The following is a 14,289-nucleotide window of genomic DNA, read 5'->3' on the forward strand; positions in this document are numbered from 1 at the left end:
AGACTGTCTGTCGCATTTGAGATTATTTCTCTCAAAACAAAGTTTCGTCTCGCTAGAGACAGTTTTTCTTGAAACAAAATTGATCTCACTTGAGATTGTTTTCTTAAAAACAAATTTTGTCTCGCTTGAGACAGTTTTTCTTATAAACAAATTTCTTCTCACTTGAGACAGTATTCCTTAAGACATGAACATTTTTTATTGTTTTTCTTAAAAACAAATTTTTTCCTACTTGAGACAATTTCCCCTAGAAATACAAATTTTGAAATTATTTCACTTGAAACAAAATTTATCTCACTTGAGATTGTTCTCAAAACAAATTTCGTCTCGCTTGAGACAGTTTTTCTTCGAAACACAAATTCTGAAATTGTTTCACTTGAAACAAAATTTATCTCAATTGAGATTATTTTTCTCAAAATAAATTTCATCTCGCTTGAGACATTTTTCCACAAATTTTGAAATTGTTTCATTTGAAACAAAATTGATATCACTTAAGATTGTTTTTCTTATAAACAATTTTTTTCTCGCTTGAGACAGTTTCTCTGGAAACATAAATCTTTGAGATCGTTTCTCTTGAAACAAGTTTTGTCTAGGTTGAGACAGTTTCTCTTGAAATATAAACCTTTGAGATTGTTTCCTTGAAACAAAGTTTTGTCTAGGTTGAGACAGTTTCTCTTGAAACATAAACCTTTGAGATAGTTTTCCTTGAAACAAAGTTTTGTCTCTCTTGAGATAGTTTCTCTTGAAACACGAATCTGTGAGATTGTTTCTCTTGAAACAAATTATGTCTCTCTTGAGACAGTTTCTCTTGAAATAGAAATTCCAGTGCAACCCTGCCGTATAACTTGTGCCGATTATGATTTCATCCTGGAATAAATGAGAGGTATGTTAACTGGCTGGGCTTCAAAATCCTTATCCACCGCTGGGCGAATTACTCTTGCTAAATCTGTTCTAGCATCTATACCTATTTATTTCATGCAAACGACGATGCTCCCAGTCCGAGTCTGCAATGAAATTGAAAAATTGATACGACGCTTTATTTGGGGATCGACCACTACCAGCTCCTCTCTCTCCTTAATTAACTGGGAGACAATTTGTCAACCTATAAGTAATGGTGGCTTGGGGTTACATCGTGTTCGATTACATAACCAAGCCATATTAATGAAAATCTGTTTTGCTCTAATTAGTAAACCGGATGAGTTTTGGATTCGCCTTTTGCGACAGAAATACAAGATACATGATCTTTTCCCTCACTCTATTTATCGGCCAGTAAGCTCTTATTTATAGCGCTCCCTTTCAAATATTTGGAATCTCTTTCGACCAAATGTAGCGTGGTCCTTTGGGTCGGGTGTTGGAATTCAAGTTTGGAACGATGTTTGGGTGCCAAAAATCGGTGCCCTTCGTGAACATTTCTTAAATTCTGTTCAAGTCATCCCTCAATGCAATTTGGCTGATTTAGTTAATCGAAACGGTGAATGGAACCTTGACTGTCTAAGGATCTTGCTTCATGAGGATGCCACACGCCACATTATTGCCATTAAACCCCCCATGGCAGGTGATGAACAAAATAAATGTATGTGGAGATGGAATGTAAATCATGAATTTAATGTTGCATCTACTTATGAATCCTTAGCATCTCAAACTTGGTCCCACCGAAACTGCATATAGAGCAATGTTTGGCGGATGCAAGTGCCACAACGAATTAGGGTGTTCACTTGGTCTGTTCTCCATCATCATCTCATTACGAATTTAGAACGTTACAGACGAAAATTGACTCTAGATGTGTTAAATAGCAAGAATTTGCCGCAAAGAAAGAAAAATATACTTGGAGAAGAAATGCATAATATATTCACTTAAATTTGCACCTTGCTTACACTTACATTTATAGCTCTCTATTTAACAACCTCTAACAGCCTAACAGCCCTGAAACTAATTCCTAACAGACTTCACGTGAAGATTAACCAAATCCATCATCATCTCTTAGCATACATGCATAACACACATGAATATATTGCATGACATACAAGCATATCTCAACATTCTCTCCACTTCTTTTCCTCCTCTCCTTTAACAAGAAAGAACCTTCAACTTCCCACGAAATTGCTCAAATGCAGGTTTAGTCAGTGGCTTGGTCAGCCCGTCTGCGACTTGGAATTCAGCAGGAACGTAACTAACCCGAAGTGCACCGGCTGCAATCTTCTCATGAATAAAATGAACATCGAGTTCAACATGCTTGGACCGAGCATGACAAACTGGGTTTATACTCAAAGCCACAGCACTTGTGTTGTCGCACCAGATAACAGGTGCTTCTTGTAGCGATAATCCAAGATCACACAACAACGCAGTAAGCCAGGTCACCTCCGCTGCCGACTCAGCAACACTTCGATACTCCGCCTCCATTGTTGATCGAGAGACAATTTTATGCTTTTTCGAATTCCACGCAACCAAACAATCACCGAGAAACATGCAGTAACCAGTCATAGACCTACGATCAACGGCATCACCTGCCCAATCAGCATCCGAGAATGTTTTAATACATAACCGAGAATCACCCTTTGTAAACATTAAGCCATGATCAAGTGAGCCTGCCAGATAGCATAGAATACGCTTAACAGCTGCAAAGTGATTCATTCGGGGAGACTGCATAAATTGAGCAGCTTTATTAACTGCAAACGCGATGTCAGGCCGTGTATGGCAGACATACAGAAGAGCACCCACAATACTTCTATATTCTCGAGCATTTTTCATCAGTTCACTTTGCTGATCAGTATTCTTTGTCGCAACCATTGGAGTACAGACTGGCGTAGCTTGATTCATGCTTGTTTTCTTGAGCAGGTCACATATATAAGCACGCTGATTTAACAGCAGACCATCACCAGCCTTCTTAAATTTTATTCCTAAGAAATAAGATAGTTCACCACGATCTTTAAGGGAGAATCGAGAGCTGAGCAAATGAATAACATGATCAACAGTAGAAGATGAAGTTCCAGTGATGATGATATCATCGACATATACCAAAGCATATGTACTGCAATCATCTTGAATTCGAACAAACAAAGACACATCCGCCTTTGATTCTACAAACCCGAGCTCCAAAAAACATGCTTTAAGCTTATCATTCCAGTTGCGTGGAGCCTGTCGAAGACCATAGAGAGCTTTTTGTAATTTACACACCAGTGGGGTACCATCTTCAGCGCAACGCTCAAACCCGGGTGGTTGTTGCATGTATACTGCCTCGCTCAAATCACCATTCAAGAAAGCATTATTGACATCGACTTGTCTCAAGATCCAGCCTCGTGCAACAGCCATGACTAGAAGGACATAGACAGTAACCGCTCTAGACGATGACTGCGAACTGTTAGCAAAATCTGTTGCTTCCATAACAGGAAGTTGGCTTCATCAAGGATGATATTGACCTTCTTGTTTGTGAAGGTTTTTCCAGTAGAAGCTTCCATGAGCAAGAGATGAGCACAGCGTGAAGAAGAGCCTCAAGGACGTCCGGCGAATGATACCATGTTAAATAGCAAGAATTTGCAGCAAAGAAAGAAAAATATACTTGGAGAAGAAATGCATATTATATTCACTTAAATTTGCACCTTGCTTACACTTACATTTATAGCTCTCTATTTAACAACCTCTAACAGCCTAACAGCCCTGAAACTAATTCCTAACAGACTTCACGTGAAGATTAACCAAATCCATCATCATCTCTTAGCATACATGCATAACACACATGAATATATTGCATGACATACAAGCATATCTCAACAAGATGCTTCTTGCTCCCTTTGTGGATCACAAGAATCTAACTTACATGCTCTAAGAGACTGCGATGAAGTAAAAAAATTATGGTCATGCATTATCCCTACTCACTGGCAGGTTAGTTTTTTTGCTATGGATTTTGATACTTGGTTACTGAGTAACATTAAGCAGACATCGATTGCAAATGTTTGGAACATTTCCAATTTCAAAAAAAAAAATAGTCGGCGAAACTAAATTTGTAGAGTGTGACGCTTCTGGCCAATGATGTCTGCTCAATGTTACTCAGTAACCAAGTATCTTTACATTCCCTTGACTCTTCTGGCCGAACTAAAAAAATTAGTAGCATTTCCATGGCACTTTATTTTTCTCTCCTTAGCATGGTATCTATGGAAACGAAGGTTCAACCACACGTTCACTCTTGAATGCCTTTCGATTGGAGCAGTTTTCAGCCAAAGTTTAGGATGGGCAAAACACTATAATAATTGCAAGTTACACCCCACTGCTAATTCAAAAAACCCTGCTGTGCCTGTTTGCTGGTCAAAACCCCCATCTGGATGGTTCTGTCTTAATACTGATGGAGCTGCCTCAACTGATACATCAACATCAAGAAGTGCTGCAGCAGGAGTCTTTCGAGATTGTGAAGGAAATTGGATCTTGGGCTTTACTCATTCGACTGGTTACTGCTCATCACTCCAAGTCGAATTGTGAGGAATATTCACTGGTTTAAAGATTGTATGAGAAAATGATTATGAACGAGTGATTGTCCAAACTGACTGCCTAAATGCAATCAAGATGATCGAGGATAAAGATGGACCCGATAGCAATATGAATTTGGTGCGTGCGATCTACAAATTAAGATGAAACTCGTGGACTACGAAATTACAATGGATCCCACAGGTGGCAGACAAACTTACAAGGCTTGCGGACCGTGTCTCTTTGAACGTCGCTCTTTTTGATGCTGCCCCTCCGGATGTTCTCGAGCTGGTAGAGTGTGACGCTTCTGGTCACTCGTATTTAAGAGTTTAATATAATCTTTTAGGCCTCTTTTTCAATTCAAAAAAAAAATTAGTCGGCCGAACTAAATTAATTTGTTAAATGATCGACCATCAAAGTTTATTCAATTGAAGAATGGTAAAAGATTTTCTCAAAGTGGATTTTCAAATACTTTGATTCAATACCGCTTAATTAATTAAATTACGTAAAAATATGAAATATAAAATACACATTATATATAAAAGCTCATACCCATTAACATTTTAGTACCTATTAGCAATAATCAAATTAGCAATTAGTGTGTTCGGGTGCTTTCTCAAGGTGACAAGGAAGTGTTTATGAAGTTAGGCTTCAAGTCATTTATGTGTTTGCTATGAATTGCTTTTTATTGCTTAAAAGCTTGTGCTCAAAGCTGGAAAGTATTATGACCTGATTTTAGTGGCAAAAATTTACAAGCAAAAAGGGTATACATTGGTGTACGTGTGAGGTTTTGAGTCAACCTAAGGAGAATGTTGTGTAAAGTCCTTATTTTCGGGTTAGTAGTTTCAGGTTAACTTGAGTGGGTTAGATGAACCCAAGTGCCCACTAGGAAACTTTGGGTTAAGTTGGGCCTGTTTTGGTTTGGGTATGAGTCCATTAAGACTTAAAAAATGATTTTTTAATTAAGGGTCAAAGAGAGAGGGACCTGGGAAGTAATTATTCCATTTGTAAACACAAAGGACGATTCTCTTTATAGTGGGTGAGGTCACGAATGAGAAGAAGAACCAAAGTTGCACTCTTTGTTCTCCTAATTTCTCCATCCTTTTTGTCTTCTACTCTTCTTTATCTTTTCCGTTCTTTCTTCCAAGTTGGAAACCTAAAAGAGAGAACTTTAGTCACATGCAATCCTAATCCAAAATTCTAAAGGTAAAAAAGGAATCCTCACCTCTTAAGCTTCCATTCATGTCTCTTTTATTAAGTTTTATCCATGGAAGCCTTAGTGGGAGTTTAAAGAGGTTTTAGAAACCTTAGTGAACTTAACCCGTTTAAGAGTGGATTCAAAACTTAGGATGTCTCATTAACGTCTTCTTGAGTTCCTAAGAAAATTAGTAACTCATTTCGTGTTCTTTGATTAGTGAAAGATGAGAGATAAAGCTTCAAGGGAAAAGGCAAAGAGAAACATGGTTTTAGGTGAGCTTGGAGTGAATTCTTGCAACCTAGATAAAGGAACACACTTCTAACTCTTCTATACCGTTTGTAGATCATCCTATGTGTTTGCTAATCTTGAATAAGTGCATAAAGCATATGAGTACATTTTTAGTTTGAAAATGGTTTCGGATGAAATAGATGTTATTGATGAATGAAAATAACCTATTTGATCCCTCTTAACTCATATAAGCTTCACATAATGTTTAAGGGTCATAGAGGGGCTTAAAGGTTGAGGTGGAGTTAATATTTTTGGGTATTTGAGTATATGTATTAGATGAATTGTATTGATATTGTTCTTCAAAAAGCCCAAACAAGGGGTTTTTGGCTATGTAGTATTGATATTATTCTTCAGATATTGATACACAAGGGTAGGGTACTAATACCCTCGTTAAATTGCAAATTCCAGTAGCTAATTTTGGTATTGGTAATTCGGTAGTATTGGTACCCTCCAAAGAAGAAGCATCGTTTGTAACACCCTAAATCAGTACGAAACACAATCGACCGATTAGAATGCCACACTGAACCATTGGAGTGGCTAACCCATTTTTTTCTTAATTTGTTTATTAAAACGACCATTTAAAAATTATTTTGAAATAAGAAATATATCCATAAAATATAAACAAATCTCACATTAGGGAGCTCTCAAAATAATACATCAGAATATATAGACCAATGTTTTAAATATGTTACGACTCGAATATACAAAAAGGGTCTACAAATTATACATGCCCCTCTAAAGAATTAACTCAAAACTTACTCTACTTCTCTCGGTCTGTATCTCAGCTGCACAAAAAGCTCATCGAATGCTCCTTCTACTAACCTACGTATGGAAACAAATTCCAAACGTTGAGCTCACTAGCCCAGTGCCATACTAACAACTAAAACATACTAAATGTGTTCATTAAAATGCTCAAGCTATCAAGTGTAATGCAATAGTGAATATACTCGTATACTACACTCTTTACTTTATGGTAAACACTATGGTGCGGCTGAGGATTCTACATCTTGGAGCTTACGCACCAATCTAGTCTAATGAGGATGAAGCCCAGAATCTCTACATCAGACACAACACCCTCGACTAACCCGCCCCTCGCGAGTGTCGGGCCTCGACCCAAGTTAGTCAGTTTAAAGTGCCTCGATCACTACCTAAGGATATCCAGACTGATTCTAATTCTCGATACTAGTATCATTTACTAAAGTAACTTGAGTGTCCTGCTCGTTTCCCGAGTCTTTAGTCAAGGCTAGTTTTATGTTGCCCTAATTAATTTCATTTCTAAATGTATTTGATTATTTATTTGTTCTCACTTGAATCTTATGGAAAGTAATTAGGGAGTTATTGGAAAACCTCATCACATCTTAAAATCCCTTGGATTTAAAGCCCCCCCAAAATATACTAGTATCGATATTAAGCATTTTAGTATCGATTCTAACCCTAGAGTATTGATACTCATCAACTGAATTTACTAAGAAATAAGGGGGTAGTATCGATACTCCCAAGCTAAGGTATCAATACTGACCAGGGTATCGATACCAAATTTGCATTCTAGAATTTGGTTTGCAAATCTCAGTATCGAGGTGGTATAGATATCAACCCTATAATATCGATACTCCATTCATAAGTATCGATACTTCCTTTTAAACTTTAGCTAATTTTTACTCTAATTGAAGAACAATATCGGTATTTTTCTTACAATACCGATACCCCTGCTAGAAAATGCCCTACTTGGGCTCGAAATTCACATTTAAACTCACCCAAACTATTCTATTGAGGTACTCAATCATTATTAGTGTTTTATGTAATAATATGGGGTTATAAATAAAGTTTTGAAACATGCTATAACACTAAAACGTTAAAACATAGGATCTACCATGAAAAATACTCAACATGCCTCAAACTCAACTCTTAAGCTAGAATGCATTTATAGTGACCCACAATTTGTATAAAGAAGCTGTGAATATGTTACCTTAGCTCCTTAGCTGCTAGAATCTATCACAAATCAACCAAGGGTCACATTTTCTTTCCCCTTGCTTTGGAGCTTTCTCCAACTTCTTTCACTAAAAATGCAAGAATTAAATTACTAACTTATTTAGAGGATTGGATTAGAGTTAAGAACACTCTAAATAACTTAAATATACCAAAAACAAGCTTGAATCCCCTGATTCTCTTAAACCTCCCTAAAACTCATTTTTGGTTTACAAAGTTAAAACTTGAGATATGGAGCTTTAATTGAAGCTAGAACGATGAGGATTAATATTATTACCTTGGTTTAACCAAACTAGACTTGATTTCTCAGAGTATTCACTTTAGGAAAGGGGAAGAAGAGAGAAAGATGAAGGGAAGAGGAAGAGTGTTTGGTAAGTATTAACGGGGAGTGGTTCACGTAAATCATAAAATAGAAAGGGGGTTTTCAGCTTTTGAATTGAATAATGGGTAAATTGCACCCTTGTTCCCTCTCTTTTTAATTCATATTAAAATCATACCTACAATTTAACTCTTGGGCCCAACTCAAGCCTAATTTCAACTTAACTAGGTTCAAACATTTTTTTAAAAGTCTTTTGGGCTCAAAAATGAGTCTCAGGTTGACCCGAACTACTAACCTAGAATCTAGGCCGTTACACGATGTCTCCTTAACTTGTTCTTGAGTTACTAAGAGAATTAGTAACTCTTTTCTTGTTATTTGATTAGTGAAAGAGGTGGGATAAAACTCTAAGGACAAAGGGGAAAAGAAGCTTGTTCTTAGGTGAGGTTGGCGTGAGATCTTGCATCCTAGGGGTAAGGTAACACACTTCTAACTCTTCTATATTGTTTTTAGATCATCTTATGTGTTTTCTAAGCTTATATGGGTGCATAAATCATATGAGTGCATTTTTAGTTTAAAAATGGTTTTGGATGAAATAGATGTTATCGATGCATAAAAATGACCTATTATGGTCCCTTTTAACTCATATAAGCTTCACATTATGTTTAAAGGTCTTAGAAGGGGCTTAAAGGTTGAGTTGGAGTTGATATTTTTTGCTAAACCATAGTATTTCTAGGTTTGAGTATCGGTACTAGATGGATAATACCTATACTATTCTTTAGATAGCCAAAACAAGGGGTTTTTGGCTAGGTAGTATCAATACTCTGTTTATATTGTATCAATACTATTCTTCGGGTATTGATACCCAAGGGTGGGGAATCAGTACCCTTGCTAAATTGTAAATTCTAGTAGCCAATTTTTGTATCAACGCCTTCAAAAAAAAAAGTATTGATACACTAAATAATGGTATTGATACTGAATTATTTTCTCCAACATCGAAACCAAATTTGGTATCGATACCTAAGACAATATCAGTACCTTAAGGGAGAAGTATCAATACTCTATGTAAGAAAACATCAAATGTAAAAATGGTATCGGCACCAAGGGTGAGTACCGATTCTCAATGGTCAGTATTGATACTAAAAGGCTTAGTATTAGTAGTATCAAACAAATTTTAACAAGAATTCCAACTCTAGTTAGGGACTCAAAAAGGGGTCTAAAACCGACAAAACTTCTCTAATAAGCTTGCAAGTTAGAACAGCAAATAACTACGTTATAAGCATAAGAAAGCTATGACATAATAAGCTATAAAACTTATACTATTGTGTGACTCTCGAGAAACAACAAGGACACCTGAGTTCCTTTAGTAAGTATGTTGATCGTCTTATTATTAGAAATATCAAGATATCTCTAAGTCAATGTTAAGGCATTTAAATGCTAGTCGGACATAGGCCCTGATGCTAAGTGATCCCGGAGGCATCCCAAGTACTCTTTAGGAGTATATTAGTAGGGCATAGTCTCTGATACTATGTGACCCCAAATATGCCCTAGGAACTGGGAAATAAGGGCCTTTTTAGATAAAGATTTTGATACTAAATGGCATGGGTCTTATCTAGGGTACTTTTGGTAGGCTAGAAGGGTGTAAGTCCTGGATGCTAAGTGACCCTACACTACACCATGATGCCTACCTACGTTATGAGATTTATGTTCTTATATGTTCATAAATATACATGTTGGCATACTCATGTGGTGAATGTATGTAGTACAATGAAGTTTTTTTTGTATGAAACTAATCTTGTTAGCTTAGCGTTTTGAGCATGTTTCCATTAATAGGTATATAGGTGGTTGGGTTAAGGGGCTTATCTCTAGTTCATGATTCTAGCTTAGACTTAGCTATTATAGTACGTCTTCGATATTTTTAGCGAACATGTACTATTCATTGATCTTACATGTATTCGATTTGTAACTCTATTTTGTTACAAATATTCTACTTTATTTGAAATGTTATTTGGAAGCTCCCTCATATTGTAAAACTTTAATTATGAATGATTTTCAAAATATGATTTGATATTATGTGATGTACATTTTAAAAAAAAATCATTTTTTCATTTATTATTATTATTTTATTTTACACGCCCAAAATACAAGCCCAACACAAGCAGGTCCAAACAAACACCAAGCCCACAACCTAAACAAACCCTAGCCAACCATAACCCTGATCCTATCAGCCACCGTCGTATGCCACCCATCGTCACCAACAAGGATCGTCGCTGCCACTATCAACCAAAAAGCCATCGTCGAAGTACGCCATCGTCGACGATGTCCCCCTCTCCAAACCGAAACCCATGTTAAAAAATCATTCAAATAATAAAAAAACTAATCCCGAAAAATCTGGGATCCCCACCAACTGATCCTAATCCCAATTTTCCTCACCAAAACTACCAACCGGCCATACCCCTATCTGCCATAGCTTCACCAAACAAGCAACCATAAAGAAAAAATCAGCATGAAATATCAAAGAGGGGGAAAGAGGTTAAAAAAAGAAACAAATGAGAAGAAAACTTAAAAAAAAGAAAAAAAACAGAGAGAGAAAAAAAGAGCAGAACTGAAAAAAAAAAAAGAGAAAATGGGGGAGTTCAGTTCGAAAGAGAGAGGGAGAAAAAAGAGAGATTCGAACAAAAAAAGAAAAAAGAGAGGAAAAAAAGTAGATCCGAAAAGAAAAAAGAAACGAGAAAGGGATAAAAAAGAAAAGGAAAAGGGAGAGAAAATTCGGATGATTTGTAAACAAAAGAAAAAAAATTAAGAAAGAGAAGAATAAGACTCAGGTTCTTGAACTCTCGTCGGAGTGCTTTGAAGGTCGCCAGAGCTGAAGAGACTGAAAAGCTCTTCGTAGATCCATGATACTAGGAGGAGTTTTAGAGTAATCTGAGACCATATCCTTGTTCATGAGTTGAAGAGCTTTCAAACGGTGTTCTTATCTATCGTCTCCAACGCCAACGAGCGGTGGTCGGAGTTTAACTGTGACGGCCGACTTGGTGGCCGACGAGAGGCCTCACCGAATTTTTGGAAAAGAAAAAAAATGAAAGAGTGAAGAAGAGAAGAGAGAAAACGACTAGGGATAAAATGGGGCTAGGGTTTCTTAAAAATCTATAATGGGGTATTTATATGGTTTTCAAAACGATGGAGTTTTCGTTTTGAAGGTTAGGGTAACCATGCTAAACTATAGGAGCTATTTGCACGAGAAGGTCTTCTTCTTTTGTAAGATCTTCATTTTAGTCACCAATTACATGATTTGTGTTTGGGTAAATTTATAATTTTGATTCCTGATTTTGGATTTATTGCATGTTTTTCCCTTATGTTTAGGTTATTTACGATTTCAGTGCTTCTATTATTTATTATTTTTGTTTTGATCCTTTCTTTTTCATGATTCCATGTGTTGCCTTTTTTTTTTTAAATATATGCATATTAAATATGGTATATGTTGTATGGTAGCTTAGCATTTATTGTTTGTAATATATATTGATATATTATTATGCGGTTTATAAATATATGCAGTACTTTATTGTTTTTCTTACATTATATACGTATATGTAGTATGATTTTATCCTTTTTGTAAAGAAATATTAACTTGTAAATATATACGCATATTTCTTAATTATTTATTAAATACTTTAACATATATATATATATATATATGATATAAGGTTCTCATTTTTTTTGTTAAATATTAATATATATGTTATAGGCGTATTATATGCCTCTGTTTCCATGTCAACTCTTTATTTCTATATTAATATATTACCTAAATATTTTTTTTTGGGTTGTTAATTAATGTTTCAATGTCTGTATGTATAGTAAGTATATTTTATATATTGTTTCTCGTAGGTAATAGGTCATATGTGTACATATGTTTAGTTATTATTTATTTTTGTATACTAAGTAAAATATAATATAATAAATAATATTTTATATACATTAATTGTATTATTATTATTTTTATGCATGCTAAGTATGTAAATGTGTAATTTGGTGCATATCAGTTTAGGTTCTATTTTAATTGATATGTATGTTATCATCATGTGCATTACTCGAACCTCACTAAAATAATTTGACTAAAGATAATATCTGTTTATTTTGGGATTGTGGGAAGTGACTGTCTTAAGGTATGAGAAGTTCGCTTTCAATAGTCTTAAAATAAAAAAGTATCCTATCAATAGAAACCATAAAAATTGTTTTCACTTAAATTTTTGGAATGAGAAAAAAAGATCATGTTCTCTTAATTAAATTCACTAAGAAAAGACTGTTAGATTGGAACTAAGGTATGGTCTTGATGTTTTTAAATAATTGAATATCCTTATTCTCATTAAATATTGGTAAAATAATTAATTAATCGTATTTGTTTGATGTATTTATTTAATTTTCGTCTTATTTTGTATGCGTTTAAATGGGATCTCAAAATAAATTATATTCAAACGTATAAGTTTTATTGCAAGGACAACTAATTAATTAATTTCGTACCGATTTAGGGCATTGTGGGATGCTAATCATTCTTCGCATGTAACCGACTCCGGAACTCAAATTTTTGGTAACACATATCGTAAATTTTTTGTTTTAATTAAAATTAATATTTTTATTAAAATGACAAATATTTTTTGGGTGCCTAATCACACCCTAATTAAATATTGGTGACGAATCTACGAACTGATTTTATTATTTTTCTAAAATCGAGTCTAAAATTATTCGAGGCAAACGTTTTTACAAAATCTCGATTTTTTTAATCGTCACTACTTCAGATTTTAAAAGAAATGTCTCGACATGTGTAACGCTTTGATCCTTCAAACATCGGGTCGGATCAGATTAGGGTGTTACACGGTGGGCTTGGTTTTAAAGATTTTATGAAATTCAATGTTACTCTATTAGCAAAACAAGGATGAAGACTATTTATTCACACGGCATCATTAGTGAGCAGACTATTTCGGGCAAAATATTATCTTGTGAGCGATTTCTTGAACTCGAGTTTAGGGGCTACTCCTTCATGTATTTGGCGGAGCATTTGGAGCGCAAAAGGACTGTTGGAGATAGGGATGAGATGTAAGGTAGGAACAAATGCTTCCATCTCAATCTGGAACGATTTTTAATTCCCAAGCTACTTCTTACATTGTTTTGCAATTCCTTGCAGTAACTCAGTTGTAACTAGGGGTGTTCAAAACCGGGTACCTGGTACCCGGGATTTTCGGGTACTAAAAATTTGGCTAGTGTTTCGGCCCATTATATTCGGGTACCTGTAAATTTCGGGTCACGAGTAAACGATTTATTTTTTTATTTTTATTCTTTAAATTATATTAATTCTAAAAAATTATATAGAAGTATTCTAAATTTAAAATTTAAAGGTTTATAATATATATAATCCACACGTAAAGTTTAAAAATTTAAATTACATAATTAAAATAAAATTTATTTAAAGTTAAAATAAAGAAATATAATTAAATTTCAAATGTTTTGAAGTTAAAATAAATATTTTAAAAAATAGTTTAGAATGTTAATGTGAAATAATTTAAGAAAATAAGAATTTAGAACGTTATAGTAGAAAATTTTAAGAAATTAGGAATTTAGAATATTAGAATGAAATAATTTGAGAATTATGAATACAAAATTTAATATAAAATAAGAATAAAAAATAAAAAATAATATAAATAAACCGGGTACCGGGTCGACGGGTACCCAATTAAGTAACATTTTGTGACCCGTGTCCGACCCGAAAACTCAAAAAATTTAGCGGGCCAGCAACTCGGCCCAAAAAATTATATATTTTTATTATAAATACCCGGTATTTTTTAACAGGGTCGGCGGGTAGACGGGTCTGGTGAACCGAGTCGGGTATTTTTCAACACCCGTAATTGTAACAGTTGCAGACTTAATTGACAACAACTCAAAGACATGGAAGATTAAACTAGTTAATGGCTTATTCATAGAAGAAGTGGTGGACTTGGTTGTTGGAATTCCTATTTCCTGCTTTGATCAGGACGACTGTCTCGTTTGGAGCGGTGAG

The sequence above is a fragment of the Hibiscus syriacus genome, unplaced genomic scaffold, assembly GCF_006381635.1.
Source record: "Hibiscus syriacus cultivar Baekdansim isolate YM2019G1 unplaced genomic scaffold, ASM638163v2 tig00001644_pilon, whole genome shotgun sequence".
NCBI lineage: Eukaryota > Viridiplantae > Streptophyta > Magnoliopsida > Malvales > Malvaceae > Hibiscus > Hibiscus syriacus.